The following is a 24738-nucleotide window of genomic DNA, read 5'->3' as shown; positions in this document are numbered from 1 at the left end:
GAGAAAGAAGTTTATGGGCTATAATTCCTCATTAAAGGAAAATCTAAAGGATTATATTTAAGATGCTACAAAACAAAGTAATGAATATGAAGCCATCTAAGCAATCTGAGAAATAAGACTCTTAGAAGCACTATGAAGAGAAAGAGAAACCCCTGAGCAGCCATAGCTGCTAGGCCGAGAAATATACTGCAGCATATTCTAAGGCTCATGCACTGGGCAGGAGGGGGATACATATACTGATTACTTGATACTAACTATGAGGATTAGACTTTAAGGATAGCCACTAAAAAGGAAATTGGAAATACAGCTTCCAAAGAATATTATAAGGTTAAAAAAAAACAGAATGAGGAAACCAAATAATTTATTAATAAGAGAAAACCACACAAAAGCAAATGGGAAAGGCATAAGCGATGGGAAGGAGAGTCAAACGATAGTATAAATACGCAAAGCAAGCAAGTCATCCCAACAGATGAGAAAAGCGTAGAGTCTGTTGTGTGTGTGACTCTATAGCAGAGAGTCCTGCCCCCCACATATGCTATATAGCACTACTCACCAGAGCCAGGTTACAGGATCATTACAAGTGCCAATCAACACATGAATACATATGGAAAGATTGGAAAGCGCATACAGTGAAATCCTATTCTGCCATGCAGAATATAATCCGATCATTTCTAGGAGAACGAATGGAAATGGCAACTCCCATGGAAAATAAGTCAGAAATACAAAACCCTGTTTTCTGATATGTGTAAGATCTAGGTTAAAACAAAAATGATGTGGAGGTCGAAGGGGTACCTATTAGGAAAGGAGGGGTCAAAGGAAGGAGGGAGGGGAGAAGGAAATGGGGCTGAACACCACCAATGTGGGTGATTTACACGTGAAAATGTTACTACAATAGCACTACAATTAGCATAAGGTAAATTAGTCTCCGCCAGTGAAATGAGTCAACTCAATCCAGGTGAAACTATGTAAAGGCAGGTTTATTGGGAAGCAGCTGTCAGGCAGGTTCACTGGTCCCAAGGAATGAGGCCAGGGAAGTCACAGGAGGGGCACAGAAGAGACCCGAAGGAGAAAGAGCACAGACACAGAGAGAGAAGGATGGGAAGACCAAAATGTCTGCATTATGTAGGGAAGAGCTTCTTAGGGAGGAGAAGGCCAGACCCCTGGCTGGAAAGTTCAAGGCAGAGAGCAGGGCAACAAGTAGGGGCTGAGGGATGCTGGGAGAGCCTGGATGCCATGTCTGCTGTGGTATGTAAAATAATGCACCTCAGCTGTTTGTCCCAGGGTCTGAATCACCACAACCAGTAAAAATCGTGGGGAAATTTACTGCTTTTTCTCACGTGGTTTTAGAAATGTCAATACACATTGATGAAGAAGTTCCTAATACAGAGAAAGTGGTTTGCAGTAAAGCTAGTGAAAACAATAGTTAATGTTTATCCTAAACCAAAAGCGCTGGGGGAGTGGTGTTAAGAACTAAAGAAGATTTTAAGGTGAATTTATCAGTAAAATTTTAAAATGCGGGTAGAAAGGTTCAGTCTTCCAAGAAGATACACCAACTCTCACCTCTTAGGTCTAAGAGCAATGCACAAGCCTTAAAGTGTGTATCTGTCAGACTCTCAAATTTCTTATTTCTCTAAAACAAACGAACAAACAAGCCAATAATGATGTTGCGGGGCAGCCATTCTTGTTACCAAGGCCACCTCTGGACTTCAGCAAAATCTCCGTTCAAATGATTTGCCCATTTATTTGGTTGGGTTGTTTTCTCATTATTGACCTTTGCGAGGTGTATTCCTCCTACGCATGCGTTCCATCCCCTGATAAAGGGCCCTATTTCTCCTTCCCCCTCCTCTTTATTCCCAAACTCCACCTCCGTGTCGCATCCCCTCCTCCCTCCCTGAATAAACCTCCCATGAGATCTGTTGCATGATGTGACTTTATAGATTTTGACATGTGGATCTAATATTTGGTGCTGAGACTCAGATAGGATCTCCGGGTGCTTGTGCTCTCTCCCCTCCGTGGGATAAGGTCACACAGGCTGGGACCCTATTCTCGGTCTGCGTGTTCCAGGTTAACTTTCCTGCTACCTGATCTATCGCTGGATTTCTGCGTCCAACACCTACTGATTGATGTGTTCCCCTTCCCGGGATCTGAGGGAGTGACTTTTGAGTATCTGGCACCCCTCTGGTGTCCTTGGGAGCATAGGCAACCCTCGTCACAGTCTTTACAGGTAGAACCAGCCCTTGTTGATGATCCTCACCACGGAACTTTTCCTTGAGAGAGGCTTCACCCTATCAACGCAATTTCTTTTTCTCATAAATCCTAGTACTAGGGCACCTTGCCCTGATCACTGCCTAGCCTCATTATGACTTGGCTAGCCAACTTGTACTGACTACTTCTAGTCTTACCTGTGTCCTTTGAACACCTTGGGCTCAAGCCTGTGACTCTTCTTACCAATGGGGACTTTGTCTTAGTCTTAGCTCTAAGCTCCCCATTGGGATGCCTCTGGGAGAAGCTCAGACACTACACCTAGAGTCAGATTTAAAGGCTTCTAAACCCATACTCCTTTGCAGGCCTCTATATCTCTTGGATAATGAATCTAAGTGGCTACTTAACGATACTTTTGATCTCATTATTATACAGGACCTTGCGATCCGATTAATGGCTGCAGGTTCTCTACATTCAGGCTTTCTCTCATCTTCACTCCAAACCTCCCCTCTATTCTTCCTGTTCCCCACTCAGATCCTCCCAGCTATGAGATCTCAACCAGGTGAAACTCCACTATCCTTGACCCTGCTAATGAGCCTCCTCCTTAGCTGTCCCCAACTGACAGCTCCCTCACCTCCTCTGGCTTCTTCAGCTTCCTCTCCTCCCTCTCTAGTTACAGGCCACTTGAACCATCCCATACTGGCATCTATGAACAACTTTTAGTCCTCAACACACACACACACACACACACACACACACACACACACACACACACACACACACACATTCTTGCTCTGTAGTCAAATCTACTCCTTTCCCCCCACCCAACCTAATTCTGCATGAGGTTGCTGGGGTGAACAGCCTGGTTGGTGTGCATGTAACCTTTTCATTAAATAAACTTTCTCAAACAGATAAAGAGTGGGATCCTATACCTCTAACTCTTCTACTTTCATTAAATAATTTTAATATATTACCCAATCCTATAATCTCACCTTCCATTATATATATACATATATATGTAATTATATATATTTTATATATATTGGGATGTGTATGTGTGTTGGGGACTAAAAATTATATATATGCATATGTGTACATATATATCACACATATGTATGCATATATATCACATATATACATACATATGTGTAAATATATACATACATATGTGTACATGTATACATACATATATATTTATATACACATATGTAATATATATAACACATATGTATGTATATATCATATTTATATAATAAATATATTTCTCACTAACAACCTACCGCCTGAGGAGCTCAGGCAAGTTTGGGAGCAGGCTAGAGCACATGCAAATGAAATACACCAGAGCAACTCAGCACACCTGATTGGATCTATGGGGCTGACCACTTCCCATCTCATTCTTGCACTGAAACCTTAGAAGAACTACTGCCCCACCCCCACACATACAGACAGGCACATTGCCTCAGGCCATCTATACCTGGTACACAGACGGCAGCTCCTTTATACATGAAAAAACCCAAAGAGCTGTCTACTCCATAGTATCAGATGCTGAAGTTGAGGCACAGGTGATCCACTAATTAACAGGCTGAACTAGTAGTTCTCACCGAACCTTCTAATTGGTGCACGGATGATCCCTAAACATCTACCCAGACCCTAAATATGCTTTCCATAGCTTCCAGTTCCAGGCTGCCATCTGGAAAGATTATGGATTATTTATGCCAAAAGGAAGATCAATAACCAAAGAAGGCCAATTAATGGCCATGCCTAAAGCTTACCATCTCCCCACAGCTACTGGAATTGTCCACTGCCAATCCTGCCAAATCGATAATTTCATCATCTCTAAGGGAAATAACCAGTCTGATGAGGCAGCTAGAACTGAGGCCATTGGGGGCCCAGACCTGTCCCACCCATCATAGCACATTCTCACACTACAACCCACAAGCCCACTTGTCACCCCCCAACACTCATCAAATTCTGTCCAGTTCTTTCATCCTCATGGCCAAGCCTTATCTCACATTGTTAAAATCCAACTACAACCTACCCTGAGGACTTGAGTTTCTTAAAGTCTTTTACTGCCTCTTGTAAAATCTGTCCAGATATCATAGCCCTCCCTTTCCTACCCACCAGGCTAGAGGCTCCCTCCCAGGATAGATTGGCAACTTGGCTTTACCCACTTGCCCACAGTCAAATGTGTCAGGGACATCCTGGTCTTGGTAGACACCTTCTCAGGATAGGTGGAGGCATTCCCTACTACCAACAAAAGGGCTCAGTCTCTGATCTCCTCCTTTGTGAGATCATTCCTCCATTCAGAACCCCTGCCTCTAGTCAGACAATGGTCCTGAATTACTTTTCTGTTTCCCAAACCTTTCTAAGGCCTTCAACATCTCTTGGGATTCTTATATCCTGTCCCACCCCCAGTCCTCCGGAAAGCTAGAACAGACTAACCATTCCTTTAAAAACACCCTTGTCAAGTTATCACAGAAACTTCACCTTGATAGGGTAAAGCTCCTGCCACTGGCCCTTTTCAGGCTACAGACTCTCCCCTAGTGACTCCTTTCCATCTTCCCTCTGCCTGACTACCTTCTCACTCCCTTACTCTGTCATCCCTGCTCCTTCCTCTGGAACTTTACTGTTCATTGTCCACCATGGCCACACACTGTCCACTCCCTATTAATACTGGAGATCAGGTCCTTCTCTGTCCTCTGGACTATCATCCCCCCACTTCTCCCCCTAAATAACAGGGCCCCTTCAAGGTGATTCTTGTGACCCCTTCTGCCAAACTGAGGGACCCCTTCATTGGAATCATGTATCTCACCTCAAATTCTTTATGCCCCACTTCAGAATAACTTGTTTGCTTCCTCCTTGACCAGGCAGAAAGTTACTATAAAGAATATGGAGGCTGCCCATTCTGGTCTTGCCAATACCATTTGCCAATTGTAAGGAAAAATTACCGCCTCTATCTACAATACAAGACCCTCTTCTTCTATATCCTAGACCCATGGAATCCCAGGTGGGAAACTCTACTGCCACTACAACCCTGGGCTCCTGATAAGCATGATTAATATCCAGAGAAAATATGGCCCAATTACCCAGTCCCTGGGGATAGGGGAAGTAGAAGAGGTAATTAAACACTCCCCCAAGGTCACTGCATCTTTGACATCCCCTCTCCTAAATAATACAAACCTGCCATTTCATCTCCTGCTTCAGACTCTGACCTTAGCCTATCAGGTCCTTAATGTCACCCAACCTGACTGCTTCAGAAATTACTGGCTGTGTGTGCTTTGTGGGACTAGTTCAAAATTGCCATTTACACCTAGTTTCTCCTGTGGCCCTGTCAAATAATTGCTTTGCCATTCACCAACTGCCCTGACCCTGATGTTGCCACAACTCCCTACCTTTTCTACATCACCCTCTTTGGCAGAGCAAACCGTTTTAAGGCATCTGGGCTAAGTTCCCTAGACTGTAGCACAAAACCATCACTCTCCATACCTCATCTCTGCTCCAGTGCCCTACAGTCTATAATGCCTCCATTCTTTTGTGGTACTCAGGTTTACCATCACCTAACTGACAGCTGGTCAGGAGTTTGCACACTGGTGTGTCTCTTACCTAAATTAGGGGTGATACATGGAGAGGAGTCCCTACTGATCCCAGTCATGAATTCTATAGCCACCCACATAATAGAAGGCCAGTTCAAATCTTGCCTCTCGTGGCTGTCACAGGAATAACCATAGGTGTCACTACCAGGACAGCAGGACCAGTCACTTCCCTAACCTTGTATTATGAGTTTTCTTCCCAGTTTATCCAGGATGGCCCAAATCATGAACTCTTCAGGGGCAGCAATGGTACTTCAAAACCAAAGGAGATTAGACTTTCTTACAGCAGAAAAGGTGGTCTTTGCCTCTTTCTCCAAGAGAATGCTGTTCCTATGTCAACCAGTTGAGTATAATGAAAAACAAAATCCAACAACTCCAAACAGACCTCTAGAAGCATAAGAAACAGCTCCAACCCCTGGGCCTTTGAAAACCCCATATGGAAGTGGTTACTGCCCTTCCTGACTGCTTTCCTTTTCTATTCTCACTTTACTATTTGCACCCTGCTTTATCAATTTCTTCTATGCATTTCTCCAACAACAAATACAAAACGTTCCCAACCAAAGGATTAATCAGTTACTTTTACAGAACTACCAACCACTGGCCACAGGGCCTGAGGCTTAATGGCTATTGACCAACTAACCGAGCTTTGATGGTGAGGACAAACTGTACCCTGGAAATGACAATGCCCTCAGGCAGCAGTAAGTAGCCTAAAGAGGGTGATGCCATTATCCCTGCCTCATCATCACTCCCCTTCTAGTCCCTTCCCTTTCTAATAAACAAAAGGGAGGAATGTTAGCTATCAGGCATCTCCACAGCTACCCCCTAGGGGCCTAGAGACAACAGGACACATCACCACTAGCTATTGAGGTGACTTACTCCTACTGTTGCCTCTGAGGAAGCCTCTGTATCCCTTCTTCCCTCCCTGAATTAACCTCCCCCATGAGATCTGTCACATGGTTTGACTTTATAGATTCTGCCACATAGATCTAACACTACACCTATTTGGGACACAAGTGTCTTATCAGCTATGTGATTTATAAATATACTGAACACTTTTTCCTAGGGACACCTAAAGAAATGTCTATGAGCCCACTGTACAGGCAAACCAAAGAAAGTTCAGCCTGCTGATGAGGCACTGAGTTTACTGGGGTCACTTACAGAATCATGGATGGCTAAAAGCAGAGGTTCCACTAAGAACCAGGAAACACCTATATCGTGAGGGTTTTGGCTTCTTTAAAAACACAGTTATGCTATATGAATATGTTTTTGTTTTAATCCCAGGTATGAGATATGGGGCTGTTTCAGATTGTCCACAGATGCTAATGATGATTGTCCCGTGCTCTTGGAGGGGTTTGATTTCTGCTAGCTGCAGATAGCTTAATTTTGGGAGGCTCTGGAGAGGGTGTAAATGGGAGAACCCCAAGAGGGCCTGTGGGGGTGGCTGCTTTGGCTACAACTGCTGGTCCCTGAGCCTGCTGGTTCCTACTGCTGGGTTGCTAGGTTGGTGGGTTGGTGGGTTGGTGGGTTGGTGGGTTGGTGGGTTGGTGGGTTGCTGGGTTGGTGGGTTGCTGGGTTGCTGGGTTGTGAGTTGCTAGGTTGCTGGGTTGCTGGGTTGCTGGGTTGCTGGGTTGCCTGGTTGCTGGGTTGCTGGGTTGCTGGGTTGCTGGGTTGCTGGGTTGCTGGGTTGCTGGGTTGCTGGGTTGCTGGGTTGTGGGTTGCTGGGTTGCTGGGTTGCTGGGTTGCCTGGTTGCTGGGTTGCTGGGTTGCTGGGTTGCTGGGTTGCTGGGTTGCTGGGTTGCTGGGTTGCTGGGTTGCTGGGTTGCTGGGTTGCTGGGTTGCTGGGTTGCTGGGTTGCTGGATTGCTGGGTTGCTGGGTTGCTGGGTTGCTAGGTTGCTGGTTAGCAAAATCCTGACCACAGTGATTGGATGTGCCCCCCTGGAACTGGACACCCCTAGTCAGAGGTCTATGCTCCCTTTCCCCTCTAACTTGTTTTCTCTCCTACCTATTGTTGGGCGGGGTTGGAAGGGATTAGGGAGTAATAAGTGTTGAAGGATGATAAATATAAGAACCCAATAAAGTAGCTAAAAAAAAAAAAAGTTGTGCCTGCCTACACACCTACAACACTGGAGAGCACACCTGCTAACTGCTTCTCTCATGTTAATTCCACTAGAGTCCCATCCCAGCTGGTTGTTTATTTCTTATAGAACCTGGGGAGAGGTAGGGCCTCCTGAGGAGGGAGTCCCCTCTTCCCCTTCCCCGTGTAGGTGTGTTAATTGGCCTGATCTCTGTGGGTATCACAGCTCCTTTGCTTCCAGCCAGCCAGTTAGATCCAACTGTGAGGAAACAGCTAAGCGGCAATGTCTTTTCTTGCAGACTGTAGCTTGTCTTTTCATTTCCTTAACATACTCTTCTATGAGCAAAAGTTTTCCATTTCAATGCCGTCTCCTGTGATATTTTCACTGCGTTTTGTACCTTTACAGTGCGAGCTGAGAAATGTTTGCTCACTCTGTGTTCATAAATTTTTCTTCTAGAATTTTTATACTGCTAACATTATACTTAGATAAATGAGCTATCTTGGTTCATTGTTGGGATTTGCATGAAATATGATTAGGCGTGCATCCTTAGTTTGTAGCTGTGTCTTGATGTTCAAAGCATCTTGAGGAATGCTTTCAGTGATATTTAAAGATAGTGATCTTGAGTATCAATTTGACAGAGTTTCTAGGCTGGGTTGATTGAGGTTGAAGGATCCGCCCACCTATGTGAGTGGCAGCATTCTATAGTCTGGATCCCCAACTGCATAAAAAGAAAAAAGTAGCTAAGCTCCAGCATTCATGGCCCTGCTTCCTGAATGCAGATGCACTGTGACCAGCTGCTTCCTGTTCCTATTGCCATGGCTTCCCTGTCATGAGGACTATGCTCCAGAGAACTGTGAGCCAAGCAAATCCTTCCTTCCCTAGGCTGCTTTTGTAGGTATCTTGTCACAGCAATAAATAAAGCACCCAGACAACACAGGGAACAGAATTTACATGTCCTCACAGAGCCTATGCTGACACAAACATATTTAAATACCCTGAAAGAAGTCACAGCATGTTTTTTGACCCCAAAGAAATTAATAGATCAATAATAGATAGTCCCAAATATTTATACTATGAATATCACTTTTAAGCCATCCGTTAGACAAAGGAAAAAAACCACCATAGGAATTAAGAAGTATTATGAACAAAATGAAAATGAAAACACCAATTACCAAAATTGGTGGGTTCATCAAAAATAGAAAATTTAAAAATTCAGAGGATTAAATGCTGATAGTAGATTTTTTTTTAAAAAAATCTCAGATTAGTCATTCAAAGTCTACCTTAAGAAACAAGAAAAGGCTGGGCGTGGTGGTGCACACCTTTAATCCCAGCACTTAGGAAGCAGAGGCAGAGTGGATCTGAGTTCAAGGCCAGCCTGATCTACAGAGTGAATTCCAGGACAGCCAGGGCTACACAGAGAAACCCTGTCTCAACAAAACAAAACAAAACAAAACAAAACAAAACAAAACAAAACAAAACAAAACAGAAACAGAAACAGAAACAGAAACAAAGAAGAAAAATAGAAGGAAATTAAAACTACATAAGCAGAATTAAGGCAAATTTTACATAATAATCGAACCACACTCATGTTCACAAAGCCAAAATACGTAAACATTGATATGCAAATGGATAAACAAATATGGCATATATGAGTAATGAAGATTATTCAGCGTTTAAAAGGAGCTAAATTTTGACACATGATACACAAGGATGAATCTGGATTACACTAAATAAAATAGATATATATCAAAGGAAAAACATCTGTGCCTTTCAATTATGTGAGGTAGGAAGTAGGCTGGTGGTCTCACAGGGGTCTGGAGAAGGAGAGAGAGAGAGGAAGAGTGGGAGTCCTTCTTTATTGAGTAGAAGGAAAAGCATCCTGGAGGCTAACTGCCCAGAATACATTGAACTTTGGATGAACTGAACACTTAGCGTGGTTAAGATGATAAATTTAGGATTATGTAGGTTTAATTTTATCACAATTAAAAGTAAGACCATGGACCAGTGAGGAGAGTTGAAAGTGATTGCCACCAAGCCTGATGATGACCTGGGACCAATCCCTAAAGTCTATATCCCACTTAAAGGTACAAGGTCAGAACTGACTCCTTCAGGGTTGCTCTCCCTATGTATGCCATGATACACATACGTGTGTGTGTGTGTGTGTGTGTGTGTGTGTGTGTGTGTGTGTGTGTGTGTGTGAGGGAGAGGGAGAGAGATACAAGCACAAATAAATTTAACAGCCTTAAAATATAAAAATGAAATTATACTCATTAAGCAATAAATCCTCCCTCTGTACTTTGTATTTATAACCTAGGTACTCATTACATTTATTTATTTACCAGACCCCTTTTCTGATTTTCTTCCTAGGAACCTAGCACTTTTATGTTTCTGGTTCTGTCACAGACTTATTGGCTGGATCTTTCGTGGTCACATGGATTTATAACATGCCTCCTTAAACTTAACAGAGTTTTCTTAACAATACTGTTTCTTCACCTCATATGCAGCATGAAATCTTAAAAAGAGATCCAGCTGCTTCTCTCTTGGCCTTTCTGCTGCTGCTGGCGAATGTGTGAATTTTTACATATGTTACAGAAGCCATAATGTAGTCTCATTATTCCTGCTTCAAAGAGCAAATTATCATTTTTTTATTTTAAAAATTACAAAAGGAAAGTCGCTGCCTTTCCCCATGTACCATGTCTAGCTTCCTGTCTCTCCTCATGTACCAGGTCCAGCTTCCTGTCTCTCCTCATGTACCAGGTCCAGCTTCCTGTCTCTCCACATGTACCAGGTCTAGTCTCCTGTCTCTCTTGGGCCCTGTCCCTAGGCTCCTTATTTGTGTAGATCCAGATGCCCAACTGCTATCACATTCCTTCTGTCCAAAGGGTTTTCTTAAACAGATTTCTTTTTTGGTATGATTTTTCTGGCAATAAAGTCTTTTTAGCTTTTCCTTTTTATGTCTGCAAAGGTCTTTATTTGCTTTCATTTCTGACAAGAGTTGAGTTAGTTTTTTTTCCCCCCCTTGACCATAAAATTCTAGGTGGAGTTTAAAATTTTTATTCCACTCCTTCCAAATGTCACTCTACTGCACCCTGGCTTTCATCATTTCTGACAGTAAATCTGCCGTTCTTCTTCATTGGCTGTCACCCATGTCCTTTTTCCTGACTGGTTCTCTTTCTTTGGTTGTGGGTTCCCATAGTATTCTGCTCATTTTCTTTGTGCTTGATGTCTCTTGAGCAATGCGGGTCTGTTCTTAATGTTCACTTAATTTGAAATTCAGGGATAACGGTTATTTCAAATATTTTTCTCCCCCTACACATTTCCTGAGATCAAATTGTGTGCTGTCTAGCCTCCTGTCCTTATTAGACCTCTTTAGGCTTTGGTGGTTCCAGGTTGTTTGTTTTGTTGTTTGTTTGTTTGTTTTGTCCTTCTTCTCCCCCATCTAATTTCTTTTTTTTTTAACTTACTTCATTTTTTTTTATTATTATTAACTTGAGTATTTCTTATATACATTTCGAGTGTTATTCCCTTTCCCAGTTTCCGGGCAAACATCCCCCTCCCCCCTCCCCTTCCTTATGGGTGTTCCCCTCCCAACCCTCCCCCCATTGCCGCCCTCCCCCCATAGACTAGTTCACTGTGGGTTCAGTCTTAGCAGGACCCAGGGCTTCCCCTTCCACTGGTGCTCTTACTAGGATATTCATTGCTACCCATGAGGTCAGAGTCCAGGGTCAGTCCATGTATAGTCTTTAGGTAGTGGCTTAGTCCCTGGAAGCTCTGGTTGCTTGACATTGTTGTACTTTTGGGGTCTCAAGCCCCTTCAAGCTCTTCCAGTTCTTTCTCTGATTCCTTCAACGGGGGTCCTATTCTCAGTTCAGTGGTTTGCTGCTGGTATTCGCCTCTGTATTTGCTGTATTCTGGCTGTGTCTCTCAGGAGCGATCTACATCCGGCTCCTGTCGGTCTACACTTCTTTGCTTCATCCATCTTGTCTAATTGGATGGCTGTATATGCATGGGCCACATGTGGGGCAGACTCTGAATGGGTGTTCCTTCAGTCTCTGTTTTAATCTTTGTCTCTCTCTTCCCTGCCAAGGGTATTCTTGTTCCCCTTTTAAAGAAGGAGTGAACCATTCACATTTTGATCATCTGTCTTGAGTTTCATTTGTTCTAGGCATTTAGGGTAATTCAAGCATTTGGGCTAATAGCCACTTATCAGTGAGTGCATACCATGTATGTCTTTCTGTGTTTGGGTTAGCTCACTCAGGATGATATTTTCCAGTTCCAGCCATTTGCCTACGAATTTCATAAAGTCGTTGTTTTTGATAGCTGAGTAATATTCCATTGTGTAGATGTACCACATTTTCTGTATCCATTCCTCTGTTGAAGGGCATCTGGGTTCTTTCCAGCTTCTGGCTATTATAAATAAGGCTGCAATGAACATAGTGGAGCACGTGTCTTTTTTATATGTTGGGGCATCTTTTGGGTATATGCCCAAGAGAGGTATAGCTGGATCCTCAGGCAGTTCAATGTCCAATTTTCTGAGGATCCTCCAGACTGATTTCCAGAATGGTTGTACCAGTTTGCAATCCCACCAACAATGGAGGAGTGTTCCTCTTTCTCCACATCCTCGCCAGCATCTGTTGTCCCCTGAGTTTTTGATCTTAGCCATTCTCACTGGTGTGAGGTGAAATCTCAGGGTTGTTTTGATTTGCATTTCCCTTATGACTAAAGATGTTGAACATTTCTTTAGGTGTTTCTCCGCCATTCGGCATTCCTCAGCTGTGAATTATTTGTTTAGCTCTGAGCCCCATTTTTTAATAGGGTTATTTGTTTCCCTGTGGTCTAACTTCTTGAGTTCTTTGTATATTTTGGATATAAGGCCTCTATCTGTTGTAGGATTGGTAAAGATCTTTTCCCAATCTGTTGGTTGCCGTCTTGTCCTAAACACAATGTCCTTTGCCTTACAGAAGCTTTGCAGTTTTATGAAATCCCATTTGTCAATTCTTGATCTTAGAGCGTAAGCCATTGGTGTTTTGTTCAGGAAATTTTTTCCAGTGCCCATGTGTTCCAGATGCTTCCCTAGTTTTTCTTCTATTAGTTTGAGTGTCTGGTTTGATGTGGAGGTCCTTGATCCACTTGGACTTAAGCTTTGTACAGGGTGATAAGCATGGATCGATCTGCATTCTTCTACATGTTGACCTCCAGTTGAACCAGCACCATTTGCTGAAAATGCTATCTTTTTTCCATTGGATGGTTTTGGCTCCTTTGTCAAAAATCAAGTGACCATAGGTGTGTGGGTTCATTTCTGGGTCTTCAATTCTATTCCATTGGTCTATCTGTCTGTCTCTGTACCAATACCATGCAGTTTTTATCACTATTGCTCTGTAATACTGCTTGAGTTCAGGGATAGTGATTCCCCCTGAAGTCCTTTCATTGTTGAGGATAGCTTTAGCTATCCTGGGTTTTTTGTTATTCCAGATGAATTTGCAAATTGTTCTGTCTAACTCTTTGAAGAATTGGATTGGTATTTTGATGGGGATTGCATTGAATCTGTAGATTGCTTTTGGTAAAATGGCCATTTTTACTATATTAACCCTGCCAATCCATGAACATGGGAGATCTTTCCATCTTCTGAGGTCTTCTTCAATTTCCTTCTTCAGTGTCTTGAAGTTCTTATTGTACAGATCTTTTACTTGCTTTGTTAAAGTCACTCCGAGGTACTTTATATTATTTGGGTCTATTATGAAGGGTGTTGTTTCCCTAATTTCTTTCTCGGCTTGTTTCTCTTTTGTATAGAGGAAGGCAACTGATTTATTTGAGTTAATTTTATACCCAGCCACTTTGCTGAAGTTGTTTACCAGCTTTAGTAGTTCTCTGGTGGAACTTTTGGGATCACTTAAATATACTATCATATCATCTGCAAATAGTGATATTTTGACTTCTTCTTTTCCGATCTGTATCCCCTTGACATCCTTTTGTTGTCTGATTGCTCTGGCTAGAACTTCAAGAACTATATTGAATAAGTAGGGAGAGAGTGGGCAGCCTTGTCTAGTCCCTGATTTTAGTGGGATTGCTTCAAGTTTCTCTCCATTTAGTTTAATGTTAGCAACTGGTTTGCTGTATATGGCTTTTACCATGTTCAGGTATGGGCCTTGAATTCCTATTCTTTCCAGGACTTTTATCATGAAGGGGTGTTGAATTTTGTCAAATGCTTTCTAAGGATCTAATGAAATGATCATGTGGTTTTGTTCTTTCAGTTTGTTTCTATAATGGATCACGTTGATGGTTTTCCGTATATTAAACCATCCCTGCATGCCTGGGATGAAGCCTACTTGATCATGGTGGATGATTGTTTTGATGTGCTCTTGAATTCGGTTTCCCAGAATTTTGTTGAGTATTTTTGCGTCGATATTCATAAGGGAAATTGGTCTGAAGTTCTCTTTCTTTGTTGTGTCTTTGTGTGGTTTAGGTATAAGAGTAATTGTGGCTTCGTAGAAGGTATTCGGTAGTGATCCATCTGTTTCAATTTTGTGGAATAGTTTGGATAATATTGGTATGAGGTCTTCTATGAAGGTTTGATAGAATTCTGCACTAAACCCGTCTGGACCTGGGCTCTTTTTGGTTGGGAGACCTTTAATGACTGCTTCTATTTCCTTAGGAGTTATGGGGTTGTTTAACTGGTTTATCTGTTCCTGATTTAACTTCGGTACCTGGTATCTGTCTAGGAAATTGTCCATTTCCTGAAGATTTTCAAGTTTTGTTGAATATAGGCCTTTATAGTAAGATCTGATGATTTTTTTAATTTCCTCTGAATCTGTTGTTATGTCTCCCTTTTCATTTCTGATTTTGTTAATTTGGACGCACTCTCTGTGTCCTCTCGTTAGTCTGGCTATCTAAGGGTTTATCTATCTTGTTGATTTTCTCAAAGAACCAACTTTTGGTTCTGTTGATTCTTTCTATGGTCCTTTTTGTTTCTACTTGGTTGATTTCAGCTCTGAGTTTGATTATTTCCTGCCTTCTACTCCTCCTGGGTGTATTTGCTTCTTTTTGTTCTAGAGCTTTTAGGTGTGCTGTCAAGCTGTTGACATATGCTCTTTCCTGTTTCTTTCTGCAGGCACTCAGCGCTATGAGTTTTCCTCTTAGCACAGCTTTCATTGTGTCCCATAAGTTTGGGTATGTTGTACCTTCATTTTCATTAAATTCTAAAAAGTTTTTAATTTCTTTCTTTATTTCTTCCTTGACCAGGTTATCATTGAGTAGAGCATTGTTCAATTTCCAAGTATATGTGGGCATTCTTCCTTGATTGTTATTGAAGACCAGTTTTAGGCCGTGGTGGTCCGATAGCACACATGGGATTATTTCTATCTTTCTGTACCTGTTGAGGCCCGTTTTTTGACCAATTATATGGTCAATTTTGGAGAAAGTACCATGAGGAGATGAGAAGAAGGTATATCCTTTTGCTTTAGGATAGAATGTTCTATAAATATCCGTTAAGTCCATTTGGCTCATGACTTCTCTTAGTCTGTCTACATCTCTGTTTAATTTCTGTTTCCATGATCTGTCCATTGATGAGAGTGGGGTGTTGAAATCTCCCACTATTATTGTGTGAGGTGCAATGTGTGTTTTGAGCTTTAGTAAGGTTTCTTTTACATATGTAGGTGCCCTTGTATTTGGGGCATAGATATTTAGGATTGAGAGTTCATCTTGGTGGATTTTTCCTTTGATGAATATGAAGTGCCCTTCCTTATCTTTTTTGATGACTTTTAGTTGAAAATTGATTTTATTTGATATTAGAATGGCTACTCCAGCTTGCTTCTTCTGACCATTTGCTTGGAAAGTTGTTTTCCAGCCTTTCACTCTGAGGTAGTGTCTGTCTTTGTCTCTGAGGTGTGTTTCCTGTAGGCAGCAGAATGCAGGGTCCTCGTTGCGTATCCAGTTTGTTAGTCTATTTCTTTTTATTGGGGAGTTGAGGCCATTGATGTTGAGAGATATTAAGGAATAGTGATTATTGCTTCCCGTTATATTCATATTTGGATGTGAGGTTATGTTTGTGTGCTTTCATTCTCTTTGTTTTGTTGCCAAGACGATTAGTTTCTTGCTTCTTCTAGGGTATAGCTTGCCTCCTTATGTTGGGCTTTACCATTTATTATCCTTTGTAGTGCTGGATTTGTAGAAAGATATTGTGTAAATTTGGTTTTGTCATGGAATATCTTGGTTTCTCCATCTATGTTAATTGAGAGTTTTGCAGGGTACAGTAACCTGGGCTGGCATTTGTGTTCTCTTAGGGTCTGTATGACATCAGTCCAGGATCTTCTGGCCTTCATAGTTTCTGGCGAGAAGTCTGGTGTGATTCTGATAGGTCTGCCTTTATATGTTACTTGACCTTTTTCCCTTACTGCTTTTAATATTCTTTCTTTATTTTGTGCATTTGGTGTTTTGACTATTATGTGACGGGAGGTGTTTCTTTTCTGGTCCAATCTATATGGAGTTCTGTAGGCATCTTGTATGCCTATGGGTATCTCTTTTTTTAGGTTAGGGAAGTTTTCTTCTATGATTTTGTTGAAGATATTTACTGGTCCTTTGAGCTGGGAGTCTTCACTCTCTTCTATACCTATTATCCTTAGGTTTGATCTTCTCATTGAGTCCTGGATTTCCTGTATGTTTTGGACCAGTAGCTTTTTCTGCTTTACATTATCTTTGACAGTTGAGTCAATGATTTCTATGGAATCTTCTGCTCCTGAGATTCTCTCTTCCATCTCTTGTATTCTGTTGGTGAAGCTTGTATCTACAGCTCCTTGTCTCTTCTTTTGGTTTTCTATATCCAGGGTTGTTTCCATGTGTTCTTTCTTGATTGCTTCTATTTCCATTTTTAATTCCTTCAACTGTTTGATTGTGTTTTCCTGGAATTCTTTCAGGGATTTTTGCGATTCCTCTCTGTAGGCTTCTACTTGTTTATTAATGTTTTCCTGTGTTTCCCTAAGTGTGTTCATGTCTTTCTTGAAGTCCTCCAGCATCATGATCAGATATGATTTTGAAACTAGATCTTGCTTTTCTGGTGTGTTTGGATATTCCATGTTTGTTTTGGTGGGAGAATTGGGCTCCGATGATGCCATGTAGTCTTGGTTTCTGTTGCTTGGGTTCCTGTGCTTGCCTCTCGCCATCAGATTATCTCTAGTGTTACTTTGTTCTGCTATTTCTGACAGTGGCTAGACTGTCCTATAAGCCTGTGTGTCAGGAGTGCTGTAGACCTGTTTTCCTCTCTTTCAGTCAGTTATGGGGACAGAGTGTTCTGCTTTCGGGCGTGTAGTTTTTCCTCTCTACAGGTCTTCAGCTGTTCCTGTGGGCCTGTGTCTTGAGTTCACCAGGCAGCTTTCTTGCAGCAGACAAGTTGGTCTTACCTGTGGTCCCGAGGCTCAAGTTTGCTTGCGGGGTGCTGCCCAAGGGCTCTCTGTGGCGGCAGCAACCAGGAAGACCTGTGCCGCCCCTTCCGGGAGCTTCAGTGCACCAGGGTTCCAGATGGCCTTTGGCTTTTTCCTCTGGCGTCCGAGATGTATGTACAGAGAGCAGTCTCTTCTGGTTTCCCAGGCTTGTCTGCCTCTCTGAAGGTTCAGCTCTCCCTCCCACGGGATTTGGGTGCAGAGAACTGTTTATCCGGTCTGTTTCCCTCAGGTTCCGGGGGTGTCTCAGGCAGGGGTCCTGCCGCTCCTGGGCCCTCCCCCACGGGAGCCCAGAGGCCTTATACAGTTTCCTCTTGGGCCAGGGATGTGGGCAAGGGTGGGCAGTGTTGGTGGTCTCTTCTGCTCTGCAGCCTCAGGAGTGCCCACCTGATCAGGTGGTGAGGTGTCTATCCCACAGGGTCTGGGAGCAGAGAGCTGCTGCGGGCCCTCCCCATCTAATTTCTATTACTCCTATGAGGTATCCTCTTTAATTTTAACGTTCTAACTCCCACCCTCAGGGATTCCATTTATCTCCGTTCCCTACATGCCCCTTCTCCATCTTCTAGAATGTTGGAGGCTCGTTTCTAGTTGTAGCTTGGATGAATTATCTGTTAATTTTGCCATCAGTGACTCCATGTTTCTCTTGTTTAAGGCTGGATTGTCTCCATTTTGGTGCTGCATGTGCACACACACTACTGTGCCCAGCTTTTTCAAAAGTGAGTTTGGGGATGAAGCTCAGGTCTTCAAACTTGCCCAACATGTTCTTCACTGAGTAACCAGTCTTCAACCCCTCACTGAGCAACTGTTTAATATTCAAGTCAGAAACCCCAACAGTTTTTTTTTTTACAATTAAAATCAATCTAATACAAATAATCTAAAGATTTACTGATTTGATACATGCTCAGGGCTAATGGTAACAAAAAATCTGAAGTCTTTGTTTTCTGCAATTCAACTATTATGTACCTGTAATAGAAATTTCTCTATGTATGGTGTGACGACTACTCTTGGTTGTCATCTTGTCTACATCTGGAATTAACTAAAACCCTGAAATGGAGGACGCACGTGTGAGGAATTTTTATTTAGTTTGAAGAATGAAGATCTACTTCTAATCTGGATCTATAAGGTAGGAAGACACACCTTAGGTGTCTTAATAGAGCTCTGTGTAAAGTTTCATACTGCAAATGAGTGGAGGAATTAATCCAGATCCCATGAGCTGGGACAACCCACCTCTAATGTGGACCGTATTTTCTGCTGGAAACCTATGCAAGGATATGAAAGAAGGAAGCTTTTTCTCCTGCTTACCCTTGCCTTGCTAACAAGTTCATTCCTTGCTGGCTTTAGAGCCTACTTCTTCAGGATTCCAGCATGGCTGAAGAGTGTCTGAGATATCAAGCCTTGTGGACTGACCGGGCTTCTTAGACTTTGTATTCATAGGCAGTCACTGTTGGATTAGCTGGGCCACAGCCTATGTCATCCTAATGAATCCCTTATATTTAGAAATTCATTCTATAAATTCTGTTACTCTAGAGAACCCTGACTAATAATATATCCAGTAAAAACACTGTAACTATTAACATTTCAGCATTCCCAAATCCGAACCAACTCTCCAAATTTCAGATTGGCATGGAAAAGCAAACGACTAGTAGTCAATCGGGGAAGAAAGAACCATGGAAGGGGCAAGAACTCAGGAAGGAACACCAGGGATGTGTGTGAAACGTCCTCATAAAGCGCATTGCTTTGCGTTAATATATGTTAATAAATATATAATATAATCCACACAACAAAGTCCTATTGTGATTAAGTGAAAAGACAATCTAGTTTTGGTGAATGGGTGAGAACAGGATAAATTAAAAACAGAAATAAGGACTGGAGAGATAGCTCAGCAGTTAAGAGCACTTGCTGCTCTTACAGAGGACCTGGAGCAGCTTCCTGCACATGCACTTTGATTATAACTCTGGTTTCAGGGTTCCAATGCCCTCTCTCTTCCGGAAGATACTGGTCTGTAAATAACAGATGTACATGCAGTGTTCATTCACACATATAACATAACAAATCAATCTTTAATACACACACACACACACACACGCACACACACACACCATATATACATATATATATATATATACATACATATATATACATATATATACATACATATATATATATGAATTTGACACCTCTCTGGGCGAAGGGTGAATTATTTAATGGTGTTGGGATGTATGTTCTATCTGAGACAACACTGAATTTGTCCCTGCCTCTCACCTTGTACAGAGTAATCAAATCCATATATAGGATTAACCCTTGTAGCCCATGTAGGTGTCAATGAGTAGTGAGAGGCAGTCTTGCTCATAATAATGAGATGGAGGTGACTGACGTACATCACAGAGAAGGTAAGAGGAGCTGCCATGCAGAGACACAAATGAATCGCACTGTACAGGAGAGTGAGTCTCAGGTTTTATCACACTGGCTTCACTCTTCCCTGTTCAAAATGAGAAGGGAAATGAAGACCCTATTTAAACACATACGTTTCCGTGACAAACGCATATGGAAAAAGCCTGATAATAAAACTTTAAGACTAATGCTTACTTTGATTGGTAAAGCAGAGTGTCTGATGGGGGTGACTGGTGCCAGAGAGAACCCAGAGACTGTGTGAGCGGATTTGCGAGGCTCTGTGTTCTAAGCTTGGTAGAGTTACACCTCTCTGCTCTATGATTGGGCTTCATCAGTTATGATAGTACATTATTAATTTTATCATTGTAAACAACAGGAACTCTGAAGAGATCAACAGTTTCCCTTGTCCCATCATACTGTTGAGGACTTCACGATGTGGGGGGTCCCTGATTCTGAAGGAGTGCTCTCCCCTGAGACCCGGCTTTCCTATCTGATTCCCTACCTCCGTGGTCTCTTCTTTGATATTCGGAATCCCGATGGCTTCAGATCTTACCACCTCACCCCCACCTCTTCAGTTTACCTTGTTTCCTTTCCTAAACCCACATTTTTCTACCTTCCAACTAACTCTCTCAGTGGTTTTAAAGCAGCTGAAACAGCACAAGCGAAAGCTGCATGGAGTGCAGTGAACAGGAAGCAGGCACTGGCATCTCTCTTAGCAACCGTGAAACAGTTCTCTGCAGACGACAAGGAGACAGTGATCGCGGCTGGGGTTCGAGAAGGTCTAGAAGCAGAAAGCAGTGTAAGGAGTGGGCTTTGAAAAGCAGCTGGGGTTTTGATTGATGGAAAAACAAACCTGACTATCACAGCAGAGGTTATTACCCTGCCTTTGGAACACCGAGCCTTTCAGCTTGACTTGTTGAAAAGTAAGGGATATACTTACCTGGCAGGGGAGATACTATGATCACGAAGGTGGTTTTCCCAGGGCGAGGCTTATCCATTGCACTCCGGATGTGCTGACCCCTGCGATTTCCCCAAATGCGGGAAACTCGACTGCATAATTCGTGGTAGTGGGGGACTGCGTTCGCGCTCTCCCCTGATTAAAAAAAAAAGAAAGAAAAAGAAAAGAAAGAAAAGAAGTAAGGGATAACATTTAGTGGAATTAAAATGTTATATTAAAAAAACTTAGACCCTAGAGCCAGAGAGGCAGCTCAATGGTTAAGAACCCTTGCTGCTCTTGTCAAGATCCAGAGTTCAGTTCATATCACCCACATGTGACAGCTCCTAATTGCCTGTAACTCCAGCTCCAGGAGACCTGACACCCTCTTCCGGCCTCCTCAGGCGCCTGCACACTCATGATTTATTTTAAAAAAATCATTAAAGACATAATTTAGATCCTTATATGTTCACCCATTGATGTGACTGGAATGTCCTAGTTACTCTTGGGCCCTGACTGAGTCCTAACACTGTGTCCTTACAGATATAGTCTGGGGTTAGAATGAGGTGCAAAAAAAAAAAAAAAAAATGAAACCCGGAGACGTGTGTCCCCTGGTCCTGCTTCATCCCCCAGTGGAGTTAAAGAACAAAACCAAGGGTTCAGAGTTAATGCAGCAGGCCAGCGTCCCAGCCTCTTTGAAGCAGGTCTACAGTTCGTGGTTTGCCAGTTTGATTGGAATCGGTGTGACTAACTACAAGAACTGCCCAAATTAAAGCACAACAGCAAATAGTCCATTTTTGCCTGACTCAGCACACTATAAATCGAGCCGGCGGCCACCGGGTGCTATAATGTTCAAGAGAGCCTATCATTAGGGATTCTCGGGAAGCACACATTCCCTCGCACAGGAACACAATGGGCTCTGCGTCCGCGAGCCCCGCACACCCTCTTTTAAAAGTTCAGACCGCAGAGACGTGTGCGGTGTGTGAATCCGAGTACTGCGGTCATTAAAGCATGGATTCACCTCATCTGGGCAAGAATCTCGGAGGAAGAATTAGGCTTGCCCTTATTTACAGATGGACGGTGAGTTATTGGTGCTGAAAAATGGCCGCTGGAATTGTCCTATGCATCCCTTCAGCTGGTCCTTTCTATTATCTGTATTGAAAACCTCCCTGGCTATCAGCGTAAATTGATGCGTCCACCCGCCCTACAGTGGCAGGGTGAACTATCTCCCATCTACCTTTGCTTACCGCTGCATATAGTGACTGAGCCCTTGGTGGCACTGAACAAGCTGAGTCTCCCTTCCCACCACTTATCCATCATCCCCCAAGTACCAACAGAACTCTTTTGAGAAGGAATAGGCTGCCAAGGCATATGCCAAAATTATATTGTATTTCATCTTACTTTGGAAGTAACGAGATCGTTTAGCCTGAAATGTAATTTAAAAGTGCAATGTGCCTTTTTTTCCTCGTCTCCTCTTTTGGTAATAGCTTCAGAGACTGCACGCAGCTAGCTGACTGACACATCAGTTACAGGTACAGAATGAAACCTGCTCCTTTCAGAAAATGAATGTCTGCCAGGAAGGCTGGACAGAAGAGTCAGGACATGGGTCTGTGCTGACAGCTCAGTTCCTAACAGGTAGGGATCTATCAGCCTCGCTTTGACACAAAGCTGCCTTCACCATGAAGATTGAAGCCAAGTTCACATGCAGATTAAGCTAAGGAAAAAAAAAGAAGAAAGAAAGAAAAAATAGACACCCAAGCAGCAGCTCAAAGGCATTCCCTTCCTCCCTTCTCTCCCCTGCTTCTCCAACTAAAGAATGGTTTGCTTAACTTCTGTGGCTGAGAACAGCAGCTGATTCCGATCAAATAACACCTAAGACATTAACAGCTCCAGGTGTGTTTGACAGGTCTCAAGGGGTGTAATGCGAAAAATCAATGGTGTTGGGCAAAGCTGGAAACATAATGGCCCAGGAAAAAAAAATTCCACATTCAAGATGAAGTCACACCTCATCAGGCAGCTAATAGTTTTAGAGTCACATATTTAAGAAGAAAGTGGTAATTATATGATAAAATATTAGCCAAGCTCCAAAAAAACAGAGCTAGGGAGACAAATCTACATATGTTAAGAAATGCGCCCAGATTGGATTTCAGTTTGCTCTTCAGTTCCCTAAAGTTCTTAAGTTTGGAATGGGTTCTGACTGTATTCCTCAGGCAAAGTGGGTGGGATGCGGAAGGGCCACATCCGGCTTCTACAGGAACTATCAGCTCACCCTCCTGCACATCACCTCATCTGTCTCCTCCTCATGTTTTTATCCCCCCCACCAATAAGTGAGAGCTATGACTGATGCATATCTCATGCTATGTTTACAGAATGATGTGATTTTTAAAGTTCACTTTTAATGTATACTTTTAAAGCACTGAGATTTCAAATAGAGCTTTGCTTTTTCTGTCGTGTAACCTGCCTGGCTGTTCACATGACTGAGGAATTAAGGAGGCGTGGGTTCCAAGCCTGCCTCTTCCAAGTTTATAGAGAGCAAGACCAGAATGGTTCTGACTCAGCTGGTCTGGGGACAATGTGAGGTTCAGTCATTTTAACAAGCTCCCATGTGACTCTGCTATTGCTGTTCTGAGGCCCATGCTTTGGATAGCAGGGTTCAGAATGCCTGTACAATAGAGCCTTCTCATACAACAGCCTTCTTAAACTTGGTGCATGAGGTAGCCTACAGGCTGATTAAGCATTTGGTTCTGGTTCAATAAAGCTAGACTGAGACTAGCAATTTGTGCTTCTAATAAGCTTCCAAGTGATACTACTGTTGCTGGTCCAGGGTCCACATTTGAGAATCAGAAGTCTATGGACTAGAGTGGAGAGAGAGGGGGTTGGGGGGCAGGCATTGAGAGAGACAGAGAGACACAGAGAAACAGACACAGAGAGGCAGAGATGATTATAGTAGAATAAAACAAAAATGCTACATTAACACACTGTGATTTTTAATTATAAAAGATGCAGGTTTAGAACAGGGGTGAAGAGTGTGCTTCAGTAGTAGAGAATGAGTTAGCATACATGTGGCCATAGGTTTGATTTCTCGGGACCATATGCACACATATCCCTAAAATGTAGAAGACAATGTACCAGAGACTGTTTTACAAGGTGGGACTCTGGCTGAATTTGGGGTCACGGTCTCTAATTTTCAAATCCAGTCTCTGTAAAAGTCACACTCTATTACATCACTACTTCCTTCATTGGCTGTAGTTCCAAAAGCAGCAGGTCTCCCAAGCTCTGACCTTACCCACTTGCAAGTAAGAGGGAAAACACTATGGCTTCTGATTGGGAAAGAGACTCGGAAGCATGGGCAAGGTACTGGTCAAAAGAATGGGCATTGTGAAGTGAGGGTAAGTCAGTTAAATGTAGTTGTCTTCACAGATCAACATGGTGGCTGGTCCACAGACAGACATGTGTGTTAGCTTTTAGTTGTATCCTCTTGTCTTCCTAAACGACTTGAAAAGGCTTTAAAATGCATTCCAGACTGGACCTCTAGGCAGCAAATGTTTGATTATCAGGCTTCTGTGACACAGTTTACACAGTACTGAGAGTCACCATCCTAATCCTCTATCATCTGTGGGGTTACAGGACAGACACAGTCCTGCACTAAAGCCAGTGTCTCTCTACTAGTCATAGGTTGTTCAAGGCCCAGTCAGAAGGACCTTAGCTCTTCAACGCAAACTTCCCCAGATTCATTTACCTATTTATTTTTAAACACTTGTTTATTTTTATTTTGTGTGGATGAGTGATGGTCTGCATGTATATTTGTGTATGACATGCATGCCTGGTACCCACAGAGACCAGAATAGGGAGCCAGGACTCCATAGAGTTATAGGCGGATGTGAGCCAATGGGGGTGCTTGGAACTGAACCCGGGTCCTTTCAAAGAATAGCAGGTGCTCTTAACCATTGAGCCAACTCTCCAGCCCCTCCACTGTGATTGAATAGGTCTCTAACACCTGGGGAATGGCTACAAGAACTGTGGAATGGAGTGTACAGCTAGCCCTTTCTATAGAGAAAGGAGACCAAGACAAGAGAAACATCTCCTCCTTGTCATCACCACCACCACCACCACC

At 42.7% G+C, this 24738-nt stretch overlaps 1 non-coding gene across 1 annotated transcript; it reads left to right on the top strand.

Annotated features, from left to right (window-relative positions):
* The first annotated feature begins 20622 nt into the window (after window positions 1–20622).
* Window positions 20623–20786, top strand: LOC120100156 (U1 spliceosomal RNA). The gene has a single exon (XR_015656350.1). It is a non-coding gene; the product is annotated as a U1 spliceosomal RNA (small nuclear RNA).
* The last annotated feature ends 3952 nt before the right edge of the window (window positions 20787–24738 follow it).

This window comes from Rattus norvegicus, chromosome 1 (assembly GCF_021556685.1).
Source record: "Rattus norvegicus strain SHRSP/BbbUtx chromosome 1, alternate assembly SHRSP_T2T, whole genome shotgun sequence".
NCBI classification, from domain to species: domain Eukaryota; kingdom Metazoa; phylum Chordata; class Mammalia; order Rodentia; family Muridae; genus Rattus; species Rattus norvegicus.
This window is presented reverse-complemented; position numbering and strand designations above follow the sequence as displayed.